The sequence below is a fragment of the Brassica napus genome, chromosome C3 (genome assembly GCF_020379485.1).
Source record: "Brassica napus cultivar Da-Ae chromosome C3, Da-Ae, whole genome shotgun sequence".
Lineage (NCBI taxonomy): Eukaryota > Viridiplantae > Streptophyta > Magnoliopsida > Brassicales > Brassicaceae > Brassica > Brassica napus.
In genome coordinates, this window is record NC_063446.1 from 72,498,373 (window position 1) to 72,519,370 (window position 20,998).

Consider the following 20,998-nt stretch of genomic DNA (forward strand, 5'->3'; position numbering starts at 1 on the left):
GGAATTTTCCGAGGGCTCCGTTCCTCGGAAATTCCCGATGAAAATCCCGAGGAACATTTCGTCGGAATTTCCGAGGATTAGACCATCGGAAAGTCCATCGAAATATCCCGAGGAAGTTCTCCCTCGGTATATTCCGAGGACCTTTTCGACGAACTGGTGGTCCTCGGAGTTTCCTCGGAAATTCATTTCCTCGGAATTCCGTCAGAAATTTCCGAGGGATTTCCGAGGAAAAATGAATTTCTGAGGAGTTATTTCTGAGAACTTGTTTCGTCGGTATGTCGTCGGAATAACGTTATTCCGACGACATACCAGCGATTTTTTCCCTTGATATGTCGCTGTTTTCTTGTAGTGACATAAAGAAAGAAGAAAACATTCGTTAAAGTCCATATCAATCCGTTCGAGACATTATAACCAAAGCCCATACGGATAACAAACCTGAATAAATGAAACGCATAGTTTTGTTTAAGTGGACACGTGTCGCGCTCTCCTTACACAAATGGATGATGTAGGGGACCGTGGAGAGAGACAAAGTCTATCTCCTATATATTATTTGAGAAGCATTGCAACATTTTTTTGTAGCCACCTGTTATCTCTATAATGATTCTTAGAATCCTTAGAAAAATAGGTTGGTCCATCTAAATATATAATAATTTTTTTATCAAACCACAATAAATACATTATTAATGTGTTTCATTATTTCTTTAAATAAGATTACGGTATTGCCTAATGTAGCTAAAGTATATATGGTAATTAATGATTTTGAATAATAAAGATTTGATAAAAATAAGTGTGTATTATAATTATATTTGTTTAATTTTAAGCTATTAAAAGAAATTAAATAATCATAATAACCATATAATAAAAATTAAAAAAATTATTTATATATTATTTATATGTTCGCACCAATTTAATTATATAAGTAGTAGATAATGACTTTTTAATTATTTAATATATATTTATTATTTCATAATATGTCATAAACATATAAAATAATTTATATATATAATGTTCATCCTGCGCAAGGAGCAGGTCCTAGCCTAGTTTTATATAATAAGATGGGTACATACATGATCTATGGGATATGGTATACATGTGATTCGTATATGGCTGACGGAAAAAGGAAACATGTATAAATGTAAAAAAAATTGGGTACATATGTGATCTATGGGATAAGTAATTAATTTGCTCTTTTTGAAATATTCAAAAATTTCAATAAAAGGAATTCAAAAGGAAAAATAATGATAACGCAGTATAGGTGATTCGTTAGTTTCACAGTAAAAAGAATGTTAATAATAAGGACAAAACTTGGTTCCCAAGCTCATCGATTTCATTCAAGAGCTAAAGTAAATGTGGGATGTATCTTAAACATTTAATTGCATCCTCATTAGATATTATTGACTAAATGAAAGTTTCCTACAATGTAAGAGTGAATTATGAATCATTTATTAGTCCGAAATTTTCTCATTTTTATATTCAGAGATTCCCGTAGCTTTTACTTGGTAATAACACAGCTTTTGCATCAAGGCTTAGGAGTATATAAACACTTTGATCACAGCCAATAAGAACCACAATCTACCATGAACCTATAAACGTTGCAACCTAAAAAAGAAGACCCAAAAGGCGATGACTACTTTCCTGACATCCTACGTGGACTGTCTCGAATATTGAACGAAGCACATATTGCCATTTGTTGGTTTTCAAACTTTCCTGACATCCTACGTGGTTTAGTTCATCCAAAGTTCTCTACTGGTATGTTAAGTCAGTCTTCTCTATTACAATACATAATTTGAAACAAAGTTTGTTCACTGTACTTGTGTTTATATATTTTATTTTTAACTGATGCTACAAATTTTGTAAATTGTGGTAAGACGGAGCTTTGGTAGGCGTTAGGGATACTGAACTAATCGAAGAACAGAGAATGGAGTTCTCTTTAATCAGTATCGGATGTATTCTCATATTTTATTAACATTGTAAGTTATAAAGGAACGTACTAAATACTTGACTATATAGACATTGCTACTGAAAGTAAATAAAATAGAAAAGCTTCTTTTTTCGTTGCCGACAATTTGTAGATGAGAAAAAGATGGACAAAAGAAATTGTCAGTACAGATACACTCGACTTCAGAAATTTTATCCAGCCCAATTCTAATATATCAAAAATGGGCCATTATGTTACAAAATAAACATGTACAGAACTCTATTAAAATCTTATCGTCCCATGTTCAAAAATCCAATTAGGGCTCAGCAAATAAACAGAATCCGAAAACCCGAACCTAACCCGTTCCGATAAAAATGAATTCGAACCGATCCGAATCCGGCATAAATACCGAATGAATCTTGTTTTATGGTATTTCGGGTTATATGTATTATCCGAACCGAATCCGAACCTAACTGGGTACCCGATAGAACCCGAAACATACAAAATTTCCAAAAAGAACTCGTACCAAACATGATCTCAATTCCTAATATGTATTCAAAATATATTGAACATCTAAAATAATTATCTATTATATGAAAATTGATGGTTGAAAGTGGCGGTTGAAGGTTGAAGTTTTTATATTTTGGTTTTGTTTTGTTTTCATTGAATAATGTTTTCATTTCATGAGAACTTGGTTTTCATTTATGCTTTCATTTATTTGGTTTTCTTTCGATCAATAACTATGTTTACCTTTCACTTGATTTTGAATGATCACATTTGATGTTCATTTCTTTTTTTCGAACCGATTTTATTTATGTTTTGGTTACAAAATAGGTACAAATCAAATATTTTAAAACCGAAGAACCGATTTTACTTACTTTTTGGTTACAAAATAGATATAAATCAGGTACATTTAAATCGAAGAATCGATTGGGACCCGAACCCGAAAGTACATCGGGTTGTACCGGTTCTTTGAAGATTTACTAACCCCGACCCGAACCCGATAGAACCCAAACCGGTCCTGAACCGAAATTTCATATAACCCGAATGAGGCTGATTTTGATAAACCCGAAAAACCGAAACCCGATTAGACTAAACCGAAACTTGATTGGGACCCCGGATGCCCATGCCTAAATCCAATACCAAGCACGAAATTTGTGTTAAATGTGTAGATTAATGTGAAGATTTTGATAATCAACTGACCTGTTCTTATTAACATCATACGATCTGTTCTTATACAAAGACTAAGGCGGTGAAACATAGTTCCTTGCCTTGTCATATAAGGAAACAATCCTTATCACGTATAGAAAAATATACAACTAAATATATGTTATTATTTAAAATTTACAAATTCTGCACAACTGTTATCTCTTATTATTTGCTGTTATTAATTCATAAAATAAACAAATATTATATTCATCCGCCTCAAGGCGCGAATCACAACCTAGTATATATGTATAGTGAAAGACAAATCTCCTAAAAAACTCTAAAATAATTTTTTTTACCAAAAGAGCACACAAGATATAAACAAACAAAATAAGTTTTATAAAAGAGATAAAAGACTATTTCACCGTTACTTTATAAATATATAAATATTTAAAAAAATAATGAAAATAAAAATAATATTCTTTGTTTTCAAAATTAAGTTCAATTCGAAATTTACAATTTTTCTGTTTTTTTTTTCAAATTTCATTTTAAAATCCGAAAGTTCTTTTTTAAAAAATTTTAAAAATTATTATTTTTAATTTTAAATATATATTTTTAAAATTCTAAATCCTATCCCAAAACCATACTCATCAAATCTAAACTCTAAGTTTAGATCAGTTAACTCTCGAGATATACATATACACTACAAGAAAACATAAGCCTAACGAGGAAATTTAACGAGGAAAAACAATCCTCGTAAATTTACGTCGATTTTACGAGAAACTTACGCCTCTTCTTCAGCTCCCGGTTCTTCGGGTCAGGAGACTGTCCCCGAGACTCAGTACACTCAGATAGTCTCTGGGTCTACTTCTTCTAGTGCACCATCGGCTCCTCATGTGCCTTCCCCGATGGCTCATCCGACGATGCCTGCTCCAGTGCCTCCTCCGATGGCACCTCCAATGGCCGCCGATATTCATCCCGATTTGATGGTGCCTCCGAGTGCTCCTTACTCGCAGTACACTGTAGAGGACATTCTCCGTCTGCCAGGCAGAGAAGGTTTACCAGTCATCGACCCCGACCGACCGGACGGAACTTTGTGGTATGTTGCATTAATTTTTTTTTAATTCGTTTAAAATTTTTTTATAACATTAAAAAATAATTTATATTTTAAATTTGTATTTTCCAGGTGGGGGTTGACAACTGTCTTGCATCGGACGTAACCAACACGATCAAAGGTTACTTCTCCATGGCACATCCGAACTGGAGTAAGACGCCTCACTACGTCAGAAAGACGTGGTTCAAAATTTACGCTGTAAGTTTCTATTAATTAATTATTTATACTTTAATTTTTTCATGATTTATATATATACTTTCTAAAAAACTAATTGTTAATTTATTTTTTCCAACAGCAAAAATATAATTGGGTCTTGGGGATCACTGAGAGGGTGAGGAAGAAGTTTAACGCGAAGGCGAAAGTTCGCTTGTTGGACACGGTCTCCAACTGGAAGGGTGACTGGATCGTGAAGGGGTATGAGCGTGGCAAACCCGCTGAGCTCACCACGGATGTGTGGGATAGCCTCATCCGTTATTGGCGTCTTCCTGATTCCATTAGAATCGCCCAGTCTTGCTCTAACTCCCGTAACACGGTCGATGAGCACGGAAATGGGCCGATGCTTCACACTACGGGCCAAAAACCCCACGCCGGTGTCCGTTTGGAAATGGTAATTAAATATTTTATTAAATAATTTTTTTAATATATATATTTTTATTCTAACTTTCTTAAATGTTTTTTAGGCCAAAGAGACGGGACATCTCTCGTCTCTTATGGAACTTTATGAGAGGACCCACAGGAACAAAGCGGTCGTATTTGTAGATGGCAAGTCCGAGCAAATCTACAACGACGTGGTTGCTCGGGTTGAAGACCGATGACCCAGCTGACCCAGCAGTCTATCGACGGATTACCAGTCACCTTATCCACACTTGAAGTGGATAAGATTTACGAGGAGGTAAATTTTCAAAAATTTTAATTTTTTATTATTCATTTAATATAACTTTAAATTTTTACTAACAATATTTATTTTTTGTTTTTAAGGTTATCCCTAAAAAAAAGTGACGGACGTTGGGGATTGGTTCCGTCAACGATGTTTCGAGAGCGACATCGTCTTATGGTCAGCGACGGGATGATGAAGTCACTGAGCTGCGTAACGAGTTGGCCGCGACAAAATCTCTTATGGGTGGAGTCGAGGGCTTCTTGGACGTTATAGCGGCCACAAATCCGGAATGGGAGTCCATGTTGAAGAACATGCGACAACAACATCCCATTCGAAGCAAGTCATCCGACGTACATAACGAGGCGGATGTTACGAGGAGGAGTGATGAGTTCTACCAGGCGATGAACGACCCTTAGTTTTTTTTTTCCGGTTGTTGTATTATAAATTCAAAACTTATTTATATATAAAATATTTTCGTATTGATTTATTTTTATTTTAAATTATAATTTTATTAATAAATTAAATAATTTTAATTATTTTTTAATTATATTTTTAAATTCTGTAAAATAATAAAAACGAAGTAAATTCGTAGTTAATGTACGACCTATTTACGTGGAAACCTTAGGAGGAAATGACGAGAAATAATAAACGAGTATTTTACGAGAAAATATTTGCGAGGAAATGACTAGGAAAGATAAACGAGTATTTTACGAGGAAATACTTTCGTGGTAGTTACGTGTATTTTGCGAGGAAACACTTTCAAGGTATTTACGTATAGTTTACGAAGAACTCGTTTCGAGGTATTTACGAGGAAATATAGCGACCTCCTTACGTGGAATATTTCTGTGGTCTTTACGACGAAATGATGTGTTTCGTCTTTACGACGAAATAATGTCCTCGCTAAGTTACGACGAATTGGCGAGGAAATATCTGTTACGACGGATGAGTAACGAGCAAACGTGTTTCCTCGCTAATTCGTCGTAAAGCCTCTTTTACGACGAAGTCACGAGGAAAACCGCCCTCGTTAAGATTATGTTTTCTTGTAGTGATACTTTTACTTTTTTAATAAAATGTTTTTGTCATTTTAACCATTTTGTGTTATATTTATAATAAAAACGTTTTAGTAATATATTAGAAAACAATTCTTAAATAATAATATAAAATCTTTTGCTTCTTTAACTAAACATTTTTTGATTATTTTTATGTGTGTTATTTTGCTCAAAAACTTTCTTTATGGCTTTTTTAAGGGATTCTTTAAAAAAAAAATAGTTTGGAAAAATTGGAAACAGCGCATAGTCGTCCGCTAAGTGGAGAACAACGTCCTGGTTCGTATATAATGATTAAACATTTATATAATAATCATAATATAATAAACATGTAGTTATTAATAGTATTATGGATAACTTAATTTCCGTTAAAACATTAATTAAATTATGCGACGGTACAACCAAACCAGTATATATCAATAATAAATATATAATTATAGTAAATTTAGAAATTAAAATAAATTAACAAGGAGAAAAACTGTCCACATTAATATAAAATAAAAATAATGCGGTAAAATAAGCAACATAAAATAATAAATAACAATATATGCGGTATATCAGCGATTATAGCATTGAACCTATTGTTTTTAAATATTCACATAGACATTTTATTTCCCCTTCAGCATTTTAAATATGATAGCAATGTTACAAAAAAAACAATAGGTTATTCAATGCTATAAGGAAATGAACCTAAGAGAACACAGAACGCCCAATAATTATGTTTCACCGGAGATGAATAACCTATTGTTTTCTTAAAGCTGATTTACTATTTAAATGAAAATACAAACTCGGTAGTGGGTAGTTGTGGCTAAATGCCCAAAAATTAAGCATTTTAGATAGTCTAATAAAAGAAAACGATGCAGCCCATCGAAAAAAGGAATTATATATTCTGATAAGAAAATACAACGTGAATATATGGAGTTCAGCTTTTTTTTTTTTTTTGTCTTGGATTAAATTGAAAACATAAGAGTTTTTACATAAGCCGACAAGAAACACATTCTTTCCGGAGCCATAAACCGGCAAGGATCACAATCCTTCCAGAGCCAAACGAAACTACAAAGATATGAAAAAGACAAAAGATGGAATACTAAAACTTAAGCCATGAAACTCATTGGTAGAACTATAGTACATATCCTGATGATAGCGACCACTGGGGAAGAGGTACCGATCTTCAAATTGCGGATAGAAACAAGTCAAAGAAGCTTGTTTGTGGATTTGAAGATACTTCCTATCCAAAGAACCAATTTGGCAGAGACCTCAAAGCTCGCACAGCCATATGACGGCAGTTGCTTTGGCTCCAGCCATATCGTAACACAAATAAAACCATTTGGATCTTCATATGAGGACCGGAGAAGACACTCTTGTCACGAACCAAAGCAGAAACCCTCCACACTTATTGAAACAAGAATCAAAGCTTAAGCGTAAACCATAACCATTCTCCCATATCCGACCAACCCAAACAAAGGCAATGAGCAAACCCGAGACCTTCACTGAGACAGAGCCTCAGATCCAAGAAGCTATTTTGAGAACATAGACAAAGAACCCAAGACTAACACACTAATGAAGACTAGATATCATAGGAGACGACATAAACACGAGAATAACGAGTCTAAGCTTGACCACTGGCCTTCACCGGCTCCGGTGCTGATATGACTGAAGCACGACCACCACACAGAAATCGACAAGCCCAAACCCGTAACTCTCCAAACCGATCCAAGGTAACCAAAGCCGAAACCAGAGAAACTTGGTCCTTTCTTAGACTCAGATCTGAAGCCATGCCTATAAGATTGTCCAAAAGCTGCAAAGAAACCAGTAGATACATAGATAGAGACGACACGGGACTGCCCTCGGCGGCGGTGAGTAGCACCAGCCACCGGAGCAGTAGCTAAGCGAGCACAGGCTTCTTCCTTTCTAGGGTTTGGTGGAGTTCAGCTTTGAACAATACAAATTTTTTTTAAGAATTTGGATTAATCTGTATATAGGTAATTTCATAACTTTATAAAAGAAAAAAAATAGATAAACGTTTAATCTAAAGATAACATTTAAATGTTAATTTTATAATCTCATACATCGTTTCGTTAAATGTTAATCTTCCTCTCTGCTGAGTTCGAGCGACATCGTAGAAATCACATACATAAGCTTCTTCCATCTTCATTTCTTTGAGTGAGGAGTGTTAGACGAAATCTCAGAAAAATCGAAGTAATCGAAGACAAAAAGGTGGATTATTTATTTCCCATCCAAAAATGAGGTAAGGCATCGGTTGAGACTTTCAAAGATATTTGTGATTAGGGTTTGGGAAAACTGTTAGTTTATTCATTTGTTAAATTTCAGTGAGGAAGGAGATATATATTTCAAATATACTACTGTGGAAAGTTTGTGACTCATAAAGGTGGAAATGTCACATATGTTGAAGGTGAAGACATGTACTACAAACACAGGCTGCAGCCCACTTGAGTATGCATTAAAAGGCGGTTGTAATATCCAATTCACTAGATGGGGAGGTGTAAAATCCGAGGTAAAATGTGGAGTAGAAGTTGATGAAGGAGAAATACCATGTTCTTGGAGAATTTATTGTTTGTATAAGAATCTATTTCACAATGGATGGTGAAGATATTCCAAGATGTACATAGTTGTTTCAAATATGGGCATTGCAAGATATATGTCTGATTCCCACATAGCAAGGATGTTCTTAAATGAAGTGAGGGAGAATCTGGAGATAAATCCAAAAGTATTACAAGATCAGATTCAGTTGCGGTATGATTTGAATCCATCTAATGACCAATGTCGAAAGGAAAAGAAGAAAGCTTTCGATCTCATTCAAGACCAGTATAACAAAAAATTTCGCAAGATAAAAGACAACAAAATAGAAATTAAAAAGTAAGTCATACTCTGGTTTCTTTGCTTTTATTTGTACATATATATGTGTAATTCCCTTTGATGGTCGACAGGACAAATCCATGCTCAATCACTGATCTTAGAACTGTTATTGGGGCTGCTGGACTTGAAGTTTTTGATCGCTTCTACGTATATTTTTTTGTTCTGCGAGACACATGGTTAGCGTCTTGTCGACCTGATTTGGGATAGACGAATGTTTCCATAAAAGCACAGCCAAGGGGCAACTTCTAGCTGCAGTTGGAAGGGATGCAAACAATAAGATTTATCCACTTGCTTGGGTTGTGGTTCATAAAGAAAACATAGAAACATGGTTATGGTTCTTATAAATGTTAAAGAAATATTTACATCTTGGAAATGGTGATGGTTTCACCCTTGCTTCAGATAGACAAAAGATAAATCTCATGATTCAGTGTATTTCAGTTTCATCTTACAAGACATTAAGATTTTCTTTAATCCTTTATGTTTGCTATTTAGGAATTGCTTATAGCCGTGGATGAGGAGTTACCAAACGTTGAACATAGGATGTGTGCAAGACATATTTACGGGAATTTAAGGAAGTTATATCCGAACAATCCTCAAATGAAGAATTTCTTATGGAGTGTCCTTGAAAGTCATAACTAGACTGACTACAAAGAAAGTATGAAAGAGTTCGAGGAGTATGACAAAGATGTTTATGCTGCGTTCATGGCAAGGAATCCCGAAACTTGCAGTAGGGATTTGTTTACGACGCCATGTTGTTGTGAAGATGCTCTCAACAACAATTCATAGTCATACAATAAGACACTTGATAAAGAACGTGCAATGCCATTTGTTGAGATGCTAGAGACAATGAGACGACTAGTAATGTGGTGTATTGATCTATGGAAGAACAAAATGAAGAATCACAAAGGGAAATTCAGTTTGAATGTTAATAAGATGATTGAATCGAAGACAATATTTAGGGAACATTGTAAATCTCTTCCTGGACCTACTGGCGAGTATGAAGTCACTGAGAATGGAATGAAATATGCGGTTGATATGAGAGTTAGGACATGTAGCTGTAGGAGGTTGGTTTTGACTGGGATTCCCCGCAGACATGCAGTCTGTGTTGTATTGGATAAGAAGAAAGCATATAAGACAGACAATTTGGTTTCTCATTGGTATTTGACTTTTAAGTGGCAGCAACAATACTTAGAATCTATCAAACAAGTAAGAAGAATCAAGTTCTGAAAACCTTCTGGTGAGATAATAATACATGCTCCACCAGGAGAGTCATACAAAGAACATAAAAAGAAGCCTCAAAAACGATTCAAGGGCGCTAATGAATCTCCATCCAAAGGGAAAAAGGTAACCCAACACGCCCGTGTAATGCATTGTTCTCTTTGTGGTTTACCTGAGCATAATTCTTCTAAATTCCCTAATTCTAGAGTTTTGTGTAAGCTTCAGCCAGCTAAAAAGCAGAAAAATATGAGATCAGAAGAAATTGCAGTAGATTCCGCTGAAGGGGCTACGGAAACACACCTAAGTCAGCCTTGATGGATTATTGAACCTTGATACCGGTTATTTTGTTGGTGTAGTAAGGAATTATGTGTCTGTTTCTTATTTTGGTGTCTTTAAAACCTATGCTACTCAGGTTATTTTGCATGTTTTTGTGTCTGCGTACACCTATCTACTTGGCTAACTTGCAACTTTTGGTATCTTCAAACTCTAAACTCTGTTAATCCTTTGCAAGTTTTAATCATCAGATCCTCTTTCATGTTTGTGTTTCTTAATTATCAATTACTATATATTTTGATAAAATAGTCAACATAACATAATGACACTTCCAAGTCTTACATGCGAAACTGTAAAAGAAATCCGAATTCAAACATTACAAAACAACTCTTCCAATCCTTACATGACCCACATTCAAATTTTCAAAACAACACAGCAATCCTTCATGTTTTTCCCTAATTCGAGAATCACATTCTTCATTCCTTCACAATCCTTCTCCAATCCAGCTATTTGAGCTCTCAAATCTGAGACTCCTCCTTTTACATCACTCACCATACTTTTTAAATCTTCAATCTCTTCCACCGCACCTTCATCACTCCATTTGAAAAGATGAAATTTTTCCTTCACCAATACAACCATAACTCAATCTCAACATTTCAATTTTTTCCTTCACAAAAAATTTCAGATTAAATATTTACCCCTTCGGATCCATATGGACAACAATGGAAGAGCCTCTCGGGGTTTTTACTTGTTCCAGATGTTCTAATCATAGATTCTTCCCCACATCACATTTTTGAAAATCCTCTCTCTCCCCTCCACCACGACGTCTCATATTGCCTCCACCCATCTCATAACATGACTGGCTATTTATACCTAATAAAGATAGATATACATATTAAAACACTTGATTCACTTACCTGATACTGATGACGAGTTTGGGTTTGATGACACCGTCATTTTTCAACTTCAAACTAGTAGTCCTACGACGAGCTTCGATTTTGTCGGAGAAGATGAGGAAACAAAGAGTAAGACAAAACAACACGTTCAATTAAAGTCTTTTTCTTTTTGTCGGCCCAATGATTTAAACTCTTGGCCCACATATATAATATCCATGTTCGGATCGGCTTGTTTCTAGATCCAGCTGACATCATCTTCCAACTAAACATCTGACTAATTACCGTTAAAAATTATTTAACAAAATTAAGTCAAAGTTGGATTAAGCATTGACTTTTTACACATGGGTATATAATTTAAATTTACCCTTAGTTCAGGTTTGTTTTAGCATGACAGTAATGTTTGGATATGAATCTTCGCAGGCCTATTATTGCAGACCCGAAAAAGTTGTTTTCCCTTCATTGGGTTGAGAGAAGTTCTATATGCGCAGCTTTCCTCTGGTCTGGCCCAGTTTTGTCAACGCATAAAGCAAAGATTGCTTAGATAGATGTGTGCAAGCCGAAAGATGAGGGTGGATTAGGCTTGAGAAACCTAAATGAAGCAAATAATGTTTCTTGCTTAAAGCTCATTTGGCGGTTATTGTCAGCGAGAAATTCTTTGTGGGTGCAGTGGATTTGGAGATATCTTATAAGGAAGGGTTCTTTTTGGAGTATAAAGGAGTGTAGTTCTTTGGGATCTTGGATGTGGAAGAAACTGTTAAAGCTAAGACCATTGGCTTATCAGTTTATTCAAGTTGAGATTAATAGTGGTGCTACAACTTCTTTTTGGTTGGATAATTGGTCTCCTTTGGGAAAACTAATAGATCTAACAGGAGAAGGAGGATGCATAGCTCTGGGTATTCCGGTGCACACTACGATGGAGAGAGCAATTCAGATGTATAGGAGCAGACTGCACAGAGTCCCTGTGTTTCGTCAGATTGAGCAAGAGGTTATGAAGCTGAGAAGTCGTGGTATGAATATGTTGGAGGATGTGTGTCTATGGAAGAGGGAAAATGAGGATTTCAAGCCGTGATTTGTCACTTCTCAAACTTGGAATCTCATTAGAGCTCGTTCATCTAGAGTGCAGTGGAGCAAAGGTATTTGGTTTCCAGAGGCCACTCCGAGGTTCGCTTTTCTTTCATGGCTTGCTGTTCGTAATAGACTAGCGACGGGAGACAGGATTCTCAGATGGAATCCATTTGTCATTTCTACTTGTTGGCTTTGTAAGGAGGAGCTGGAAACGAGAGATCACTTATTTTTCGAATGCATATACTCAAAAGAAGTGTGGAGTGGGACTATTGGAAATTTGGTGGGGAATGTATGCATCTATCAATGGGATCGAGTGTTGCAAGCTGTGGTGAATGGAATGCAAGAGAGACATTCGACTTTTTTGTTGAGATACAGTTTCCAAGCAGTTGTACATGTATTGTGGATTGAGAGGAATGTGAGAAGAGTTGAGGATCCAGTGCAGCCAGCTACTTGTCTAATTGCTAGGATGGATAAGCTGGTGAGAAACAGAGTAACTTCTCTTAGAAAGAAGAATGGAGCAAAGTTTGAGAAGGCAATGGAGGTTTGGTTTGGAAAAACATAAGTATATGAGTAAGGTTTGAATTTTTTGTTTTTATAGAAATATAGCAGTCCTCTCTGTACAAAAGTTTTTTTAGATGAATAAATTTAAAATTCTTTCAAAAAAAAAGAAGTTCTATATGCAAACATGTTGGGCATGAATATAGTAACCCAAATTGGTTCATGGGAGTTCGCGGACAAAGGATTTAAACGGACTGCTTATTTTTGCAATGGCCCAAAACATAAATACTCATGTTACCAGTTACAGAGTTCAACTTGAAAATGACTCGATCTAATCACTATACCATCTCAAAACAAAATAGAGGGTTAAGGAGCAATTATCATATATCACTGAATATCTTCTAAACAATTGACACATTATATATACTAGGGGAGTAGCCCCCGCAAAAGCGTGGGGTCAAGTACATTGATGATCCATCCTGTAGTTTTGTGTATATGATTTTGTCGTTTGTTTTTTTTAACCTCTATTTTTTCGTGTTCTTTATAATGATGATGAGTGGAATATTGAAAGTCACACAGATTGATTATGTTGACAGATTGTGTTGACATAAGATGACTGGCAAATTCATATATGTTGGTATTTTCATATCGTATCTTCGAAATGATTTGATCGACCATTAGCGTTATTAGCGCTTTCATGTTCAAAAGCCGAAGTTTATAGAGTTGGTTAGTATTTACTTAGTAGTTGTTAGTATATAAATCAAATAGTGTATGGAAAAAGTTATATAATTCGGATTATAAAATTTAACAATTTATACGAACATTAAATTAAATTATTTTACTTATGTTACCCAAATTTAATTTTTTTTGAACAAACCCAAATTTAATTTAAAAATATAAAACTGTAATAAACTATTTTTTAAATTAATAACTCTAAAAATTTATATAGTTGCAATTTTTTTTAATAAGTTAATTGTGTAAGTTTAAATTTAGTAAAGCTGTTGGCTATGTTTATCTCTGTTTTTATTTGGTTTAGTTAAATTACACCGTTTATTGCAATGGAACTGTTTCAAATCCATAATTTTCATGGTGAAACTTGTGGGATGCATCTGAAAGAACTAAATGGACTCTGATGTTACTTGGTTGTAGAGGATCTGTAGTACCAAATGAATTTAAAGGTTCAGTAATCAGTGGGTTATATGGAGCCTTATTAATAATATTCATTTAAAACTAAAGGTTTATTTACTTTTATAATGAGTTAGCCAAAATGCATGTATACGTGAGTTCTATGTTTATATGCAGTGGCGGCTCTGAGGAGAAGCATTACAAACATCCGCTTCTAGCCCACAAAAAAAATTTGCATAAATCTGCTTTTTTAAAAAAAAATTATCTACAAAATTTATAAAAGTGGCCAATTTTTTTAAAAATTGCTTGTGGTATTTTTCATTTCAAGACCGGTACTGTTTATATGTAAACATGAAATGATGCATTTAGTTTTGAACATCCTGTCAACGCTGCCTTTATTATATAAAATCTTAGTTACTATCCTTCTGGTGGGAGGTTTTTTGCCGAAAATAAAAGGGAAAAACCAAAGCTCAAAATAGATAAAAACATAAGAATTTAAAAAACTTAAATGTATGAACATTGATGGAATTGAAACTATCACTTAGGGGCGTTTGCGGCTATTATCTTTGCCTTGAAAACCTGCCAGATTTGCTTCATCGCCTCCGATTTCTATCTTAGCCGCTGGAACCGTGTTGCTTGCAGAAGCTGTAGTTTCTCTACCTTCCCCTCCAATAACTGAAGCTTTGAAGCTGCTGATACTCTGAGACAGAGTTGTTATGTGTCAATTTAAATTTGTTGGAAGAAAACATTTTGGAAAACAAAAAGTATTCAACCTCGGTGTGGGTGCTAAAGAAGCTATTGTCACTGACCGCAGACACGGTAGTTAGGGATAAAATTGTATGGAGCGGCACGTATCTGAAAAACCTATTCCTTGCCAGCAAGCTTTTCCCGACATCTTGGTAGTTCTTGCCCTCCACCGCCATTTATCTATAGTACGTTTGAGAAACATTTAGTGCTTGTTACAGTTCTAAACATGGGTCAAATGAAGTGTAAAACCAAAAACTGAACTCCCTCGAGAGCCAGAGCAGCAGCATCTTGCTTAGTGAGCTTGGTCATCTCCCTGTTGAAGACCACATATGTCACTATCGTTGCCGTAGTTGCAAGCATAGTTCGACATGGTACCTGTAAAAAAAGTTTGAAAAATAATGTATATCCTAAAATAACGTGTTCCCCTAATTTATGGGCGAGGATGTTAACTTTGTACCTGATCACACCTGTAACGTTGGGAGCAACATATTTGTTACAACAGAGAGAAGTGCCAAATTTGTCCAAATTCCTGCTGCATCCGGTGTATAAGACAACGACTATCCTTTGTAGGAGACTATAAACCGATAAACATCTTGCAACTTCAAAACCTATCAACTTTGATGATGGAACTGGGACGGTAGTGAATCTAGTGATCCAACCCTCCGTAACGATGGATCACAGATCTCTGCGTAAGCAGGAAGAAAAATAAACCGAAACATTTTTAAGAAATTCAATTAGATAGAGTAGAGATGGAATGGAATATATAATATATAATGCTTGATAGAGTGAAAATAAAATAAGTCGGATTGGATATTTTCTCTGGGTTTATTCTGTTCCGTTTGCTCTGTATTGATCATTCGAGTATTCGACGAAGAGGACAGTGAGATTAAAAATGATTGGTTCTTGTCTGGTTAACAGAGCTGGATTATTTTGTTATGGTTTAGCTCATAAACCAATTGATTATAAACCGAATAAATCAAAATACATGGGTAATTTTTTTTTTGAATTTTTAATTCGTGAATATATAGAATCAACCAATAATTTGAAAGATATTTGATGATGTATGATAAGCTTTCGTGGGTAAATAATTAGTCAACCCAAGAACAAAGAGTGTGGCCACCATTTCTACTTTGGCGGACTTGGGCCCCAACGGTCAGGAGTTAACCAGGAGACTACTTCCTTTTGTTTTTATGTATTTTGTTTTGATTTGATAAAGTTCTGTGTTTAGTAAAAACTACTTTTGTGTAAACCAAGACTTCCGAATGGTAATCGTGGATGGAATGGTGCAGGACAAGCGGTTCAACTGCGGTGCGGTTCTAACAGTTATAAAACGTATAAATATATGGTATATATAGAGATTTTTGTTATTGTTAATGTCAGTGCGGTGTGGTGCGGTTCGTAACATTTGAAACCCAAATCTATTAAAAAAATAATTTTATGACAATATACAAACCTATTATAATATATATTGAAATATTTTTGACATAAATAAAAAATGATAATATAAATAAGTTTCAATACGTATAACCAATACTTACAAATTGCACTCGATATTTAATACTAAGTTTGAGTAATACTAATTTTATAACGAAACATTTTGTCTAATTTTTGAAATTTTCTTCTAATATACAAAATACAAACACATGTATTGTAAACGAAATCCTAATTAAACATCTATAAATACGTTTTTAATCATTTGAAGAAAAAAGTAGAAAACTCATAGAAATCCCAATGAATGCAAAAAATTGTATGATAGGTTACTGTTCTTTCAATGTTTGCTTAAAATAAATATTATTATTTTTATTTTTATTTTGATAAACGGCTTATTATTATATGTTTGTTTCATTCACTAGAACTTAATATGCTTAAAATAAATATTATTTTATTATATGTTTGTTTCATTCACTAGAACTTAATATGTATACAAGATACAGAAATGCAACGCTTGAATCACATGTCACTCTACCTGTCGTAGCAACAACAACGACTAGGATCTGTGGGACTTATTCTTACACAATCTCCATATACATACCCCCGTTCCTTGCAGTCAACAAGGCAATTGCCTGGTCCGTATCCACCGTCCCCACACTCTACAGTACTGCAAGTGATTTTCATCTCCACACCTACGCAAACCCACAAAATATTAAAAACATAATTATAATCTTTTTTTTTTGTTTAAAATGTTTTAAGTGTAGAAAACGTTGGGGTTTTTTTTGTCTAAGCTATATATATATATATATATCATTATCATTATCAATTTTCAATCATTGCTTATTAAATTATACCTGAGGCAGAAACTATGTTCTTGGACAAAGAAATGGCTAATATGGCAAAGAGAAAAAAGATCATAACTTTTTTTGCGCAATTCATAATTTTATTTGTATTATCTTAATGTTAAGAATAAAAGATGATGCCAACATTTTAGATCTCAAAGAAATACACACACATATATATATAATAATTAAATATGTATCCTGGTCTTTGAAAATGTCAAACTTGCCTGATATAATTTTATTTTAATATCAATTGCTCTTCCATTTATGTTATTTTAACATTATTTTAAAGGAAATATTTTAATACATTTTTGGTCAGAAATTTTTTTTCTAATACATCGTTTGAATTTTGACTTATGGTGACATTAACATTTAAACAGTTAGGAGTGTGATTGGTTAAATAGTGGAGTAAAACTGTAAAAGGGTGAAAAATAAAGTAGAAATGGAAAAATGAAAAGTAATTAAGTTGGAGTGAATATCTTCTTCTCATAAAAGTTAAAGGAATATTTACCAAAGTTTTACACTTTTACTACACTTTTCGCGTTTAAAGAGTAAATGAGCCTGAAATCATTTTCTATTTGATTGGATAAAATCAGAGTAAATAAACTGATTTTTTTTTCACCTACTTTAGTTTACTCTAACTATAATTTATGCTTTGGATGATAACATGCAAAATAATTTATGTGCAGTTCTAATAGTTACAAAACACATAGATATGTGTATATATGTAGAGGTTTTATTATTTTCAATTGCGGTATGATGGAGAGAAATGTGTTACCATTGACAACCCTATTGTATTTTTAAAGTAATCAGAAATAAAATTTAATGAATCTTATTAACTTGTTATTTATTGAATCAAATAAAGTCTCTAAAAATAATCATATACTCTATATAAAATATGGCAAAAATAAATATGCAATATCTAAGAAATTTTATCACAACTACTGAAAAAGGTATAAAATTGTATAGTTTTTAATATTTATAAACTAAAATTTTTGAAATAAATTAAAGATCTTATGGGATCTAATTTTGTTTAAATTTTTTCTTCTTGTCAATGAATATATAGAGATTTAACAAATCAAAGTGAACTAATAAATATTTTAATACTACTTAACATGAGTATGTTGATTATTATTTTGCTTGATAAAAATTTATATAATAAATAAAAATATAACTATAATTATCGTAGTTTAAAGGGTATGATTTGATTATCATTGTAGGTTTAATTAGTCGGTTTTCTGAAATTTCAAAACATATGTTATACATTTCAAGTTCTTATAATGGATTTGGTCAAATATTTTAATACTACTTAACATGATTATGTTGATTATCATTTTGGTTAATAAAATTTTATGTAATAAATAAAGATATAACTATAAATATCATAGTTTAGAGGGTTTGATTTGGTTATCATTGTAGGTTTAATTAGTTGGTTTTCCAAAATTTCAAAAAATATGTTATACATTTCAAGTTGAGAAACTAGACTAACACATTCTTAGTACCATTTTTCATCGGAAAAATGGCTTATTTCAACCTGAACTATACGCGTCGTGCCATTTCATTCCCAAATTTTGTAATAGTGTGTATTTCATATTGAATTAAACAAAAATTAAAAAATACTACATGAACTTTATGTATTGTGTTTTTTATTCTCAAAATTTATAATAGTGCACATTTCATATTGAACTAAAAAAACAAAATACTAAACGAACACTTAAAATCGTGCTTATATATATTGACCGTCAAAAGTACTAGTCATCCTTTAAATGATTTTATGAACTCTTATAAATGATTTTTGTTAACCATTTGCAAGAAACTCTTAACACTTTAAATTTTTATAAACCCTTATAATTTGTTTATATATCACATTTATAAGCCTTGTCTAATTACTTTATATAAAACCTTTCTAAATCCTAAATCATTGTTTGTTAAATTTTATAAATACTACTGCTTGCAATACTTAGATATTTCTTAAAATTAATATTTTATATAGATTTATAAGCCTTTATAAATTACTTATAGGCCTTAATAAATTATTTTAGTTAGATTCATAAGTTGTTATAAATTATTTATAGACCTTTATAAATTCTAATTCTTTGTTTTATGAACTTTTATAACTGATTTTTATAAACTTTTTGCAAGTAATCAATAACACTTTAAAAATTTTATAAACCGTTATAAACATTTATAATCCTTTACCAATTTTATGAATTTTTACATATCTTTAAACATTTATAAATCCTAAAGAGGCATTTCTAGGATGGCATTTAAAAGTTCTTTCAAAAATGACTTAAAATTTCAAGTCAAACACAAAAATAACTTTTTTTTTTTGAAACTTTGTTTTGTCATATTCACCCTAGAAGTTCTAGTTATTCACGAAAATGCCATTACTTTTTTTTTTTTCTAAAATAATGTTTTTACCTTACCAACCTCATCTTCACCAAATATTTACAACTTTGTCATTGACATCAATATCTCAACCACCATGAACTACCAAATTGAGAGTGTTAATGCCCTAAAGTTTCGATTTTTTCTCATCCTTTCTCATTTCCTATCACAAACCACATATCTTACACTTTCTCTCAAAATTCATCAAAAAAATTGAAGATTTTGATTACAAATTATGTAAAGTTCATAAGCTCACGATTCTTGGTGATTAACGAGTAGGTAGCTGTTGTGGTGAAGTTCTGGGTGATTGGAGAAACCACACAAGTCATCTCATGAGTTCAAGGTATGAAATCGCGAACCACATTTTATTTTTCAGATATGTTCGACGAAGAAGAATTCTTTAGAAGTCTTCTTCATCGAGATGACTTCTTTAGAAGTCTTCTGGTCAATGCATAAGTTAGTTTTGCAATTGACCTTTTGTGTGTTTTTAATAGAATTCTAACTTTCCTTTGTAAACAAAAAATTTCGAAATTCTAAGAGAAGAAGTCTTCTCGGATAAACAGGTTAGTTTTAAATTTGGCCGAAGTTCGTCAGAAAATTGATTTTTTGCAGAAGACTTCTAAGGAAGTCTTCCTGGAGAAAACTTTTACAGAAGTCTTCTGAAAGTCTTCCCTAAGTCTTCTCAATGCCAGAAGATGTCTGCGTGGGTTACTTTTGCAATTGAAAAACAATAGTAAAACATTTAATATCAATGAAAAAACTTCTATAAGAAGATTTTTCGAGTTTAATTTTGGGTTTTTGTCAAACCTTTACCCGGGAGAGAAGATTTCTAGAGAAGTCATCCGACGGAAGACTTCAAAAGAAGTCTTCTCTCGAAAAGTCAAATGTAGTCAATTGCAAAAGTAACCCAGCAAACTTCTTGCAACATTGAGAAGACTTCCGAAAGACTTAGAGAAGACTTCTTTTGAAGTATTCTCTAGGTAGACTTCCCTATAAGTCTTCTACAAAATTCTGACCAACTTCGATCAAATTCAAAAGTAACTTGTTTATCCGAGAAGACTTCTCTGGGAATTTCGAAAAAATTTCAATTTCAAAATTAAGCCAATATTTACAAAGGAAGACTTCTGAAGATGTCTTCTGTAGAGTAGACTTCTTAAGAAGTCTTCCTTCGTAAATTTGCAATTGAAAAAATGACCTAAACAGAAGATTTCTTTTGAAGTCTACACAGGGTATACTTCTTTTGAAGTCTTCCATGGATTACTTCAAAAGAAGTCTTCTACGTAAATCTTTATTAAACTTCAAATTTATCCAAAATTAAAATGAATTTTTAATATTTTCTTGCTAATTCATGTTTATTAGTCAATATTGGGACTACCGAGTCGAATTCATAACTTAATTGGTGATAATTATGAAGTTACAAAAATTGATGTTTAATAATGTTTCTAGCTAAACGGAGAAGTCTTATGTAAGTCTTCCTCATAAGTGTTAACTTTCAAAAGTGTTAAGTAACTTCAAGAATATCAAGTCATGTGGTTTA

The 20,998-nt window shown here is 33.1% G+C and overlaps 2 long non-coding RNA genes across 3 annotated transcripts; both read right to left on the reverse strand.

The window, feature by feature from the left end:
• Positions 1–10,764: 10,764 nt before the first annotated feature.
• Positions 10,765–14,253, reverse strand: LOC125583529. Its single transcript, XR_007320550.1, has 2 exons — positions 11,168–14,253; positions 10,765–11,090 (listed from the first exon to the last, which is right to left on the reverse strand). It is a non-coding gene; the product is annotated as an uncharacterized LOC125583529 (long non-coding RNA).
• A 169-nt stretch (positions 14,254–14,422) lies between these two features.
• Positions 14,423–15,860, reverse strand: LOC106435049. 2 transcript variants are annotated; one of them, XR_001286887.3, is made up of 4 exons: positions 15,258–15,860; positions 15,062–15,175; positions 14,827–14,980; positions 14,423–14,753 (listed from the first exon to the last, which is right to left on the reverse strand). It is a non-coding gene; the product is annotated as an uncharacterized LOC106435049 (long non-coding RNA). The 2 variants fall into 2 exon arrangements; XR_001286886.3 differs by having other exon boundaries at positions 14,827–15,175; positions 15,258–15,859.
• Between the last annotated feature and the right edge of the window lie 5,138 nt (positions 15,861–20,998).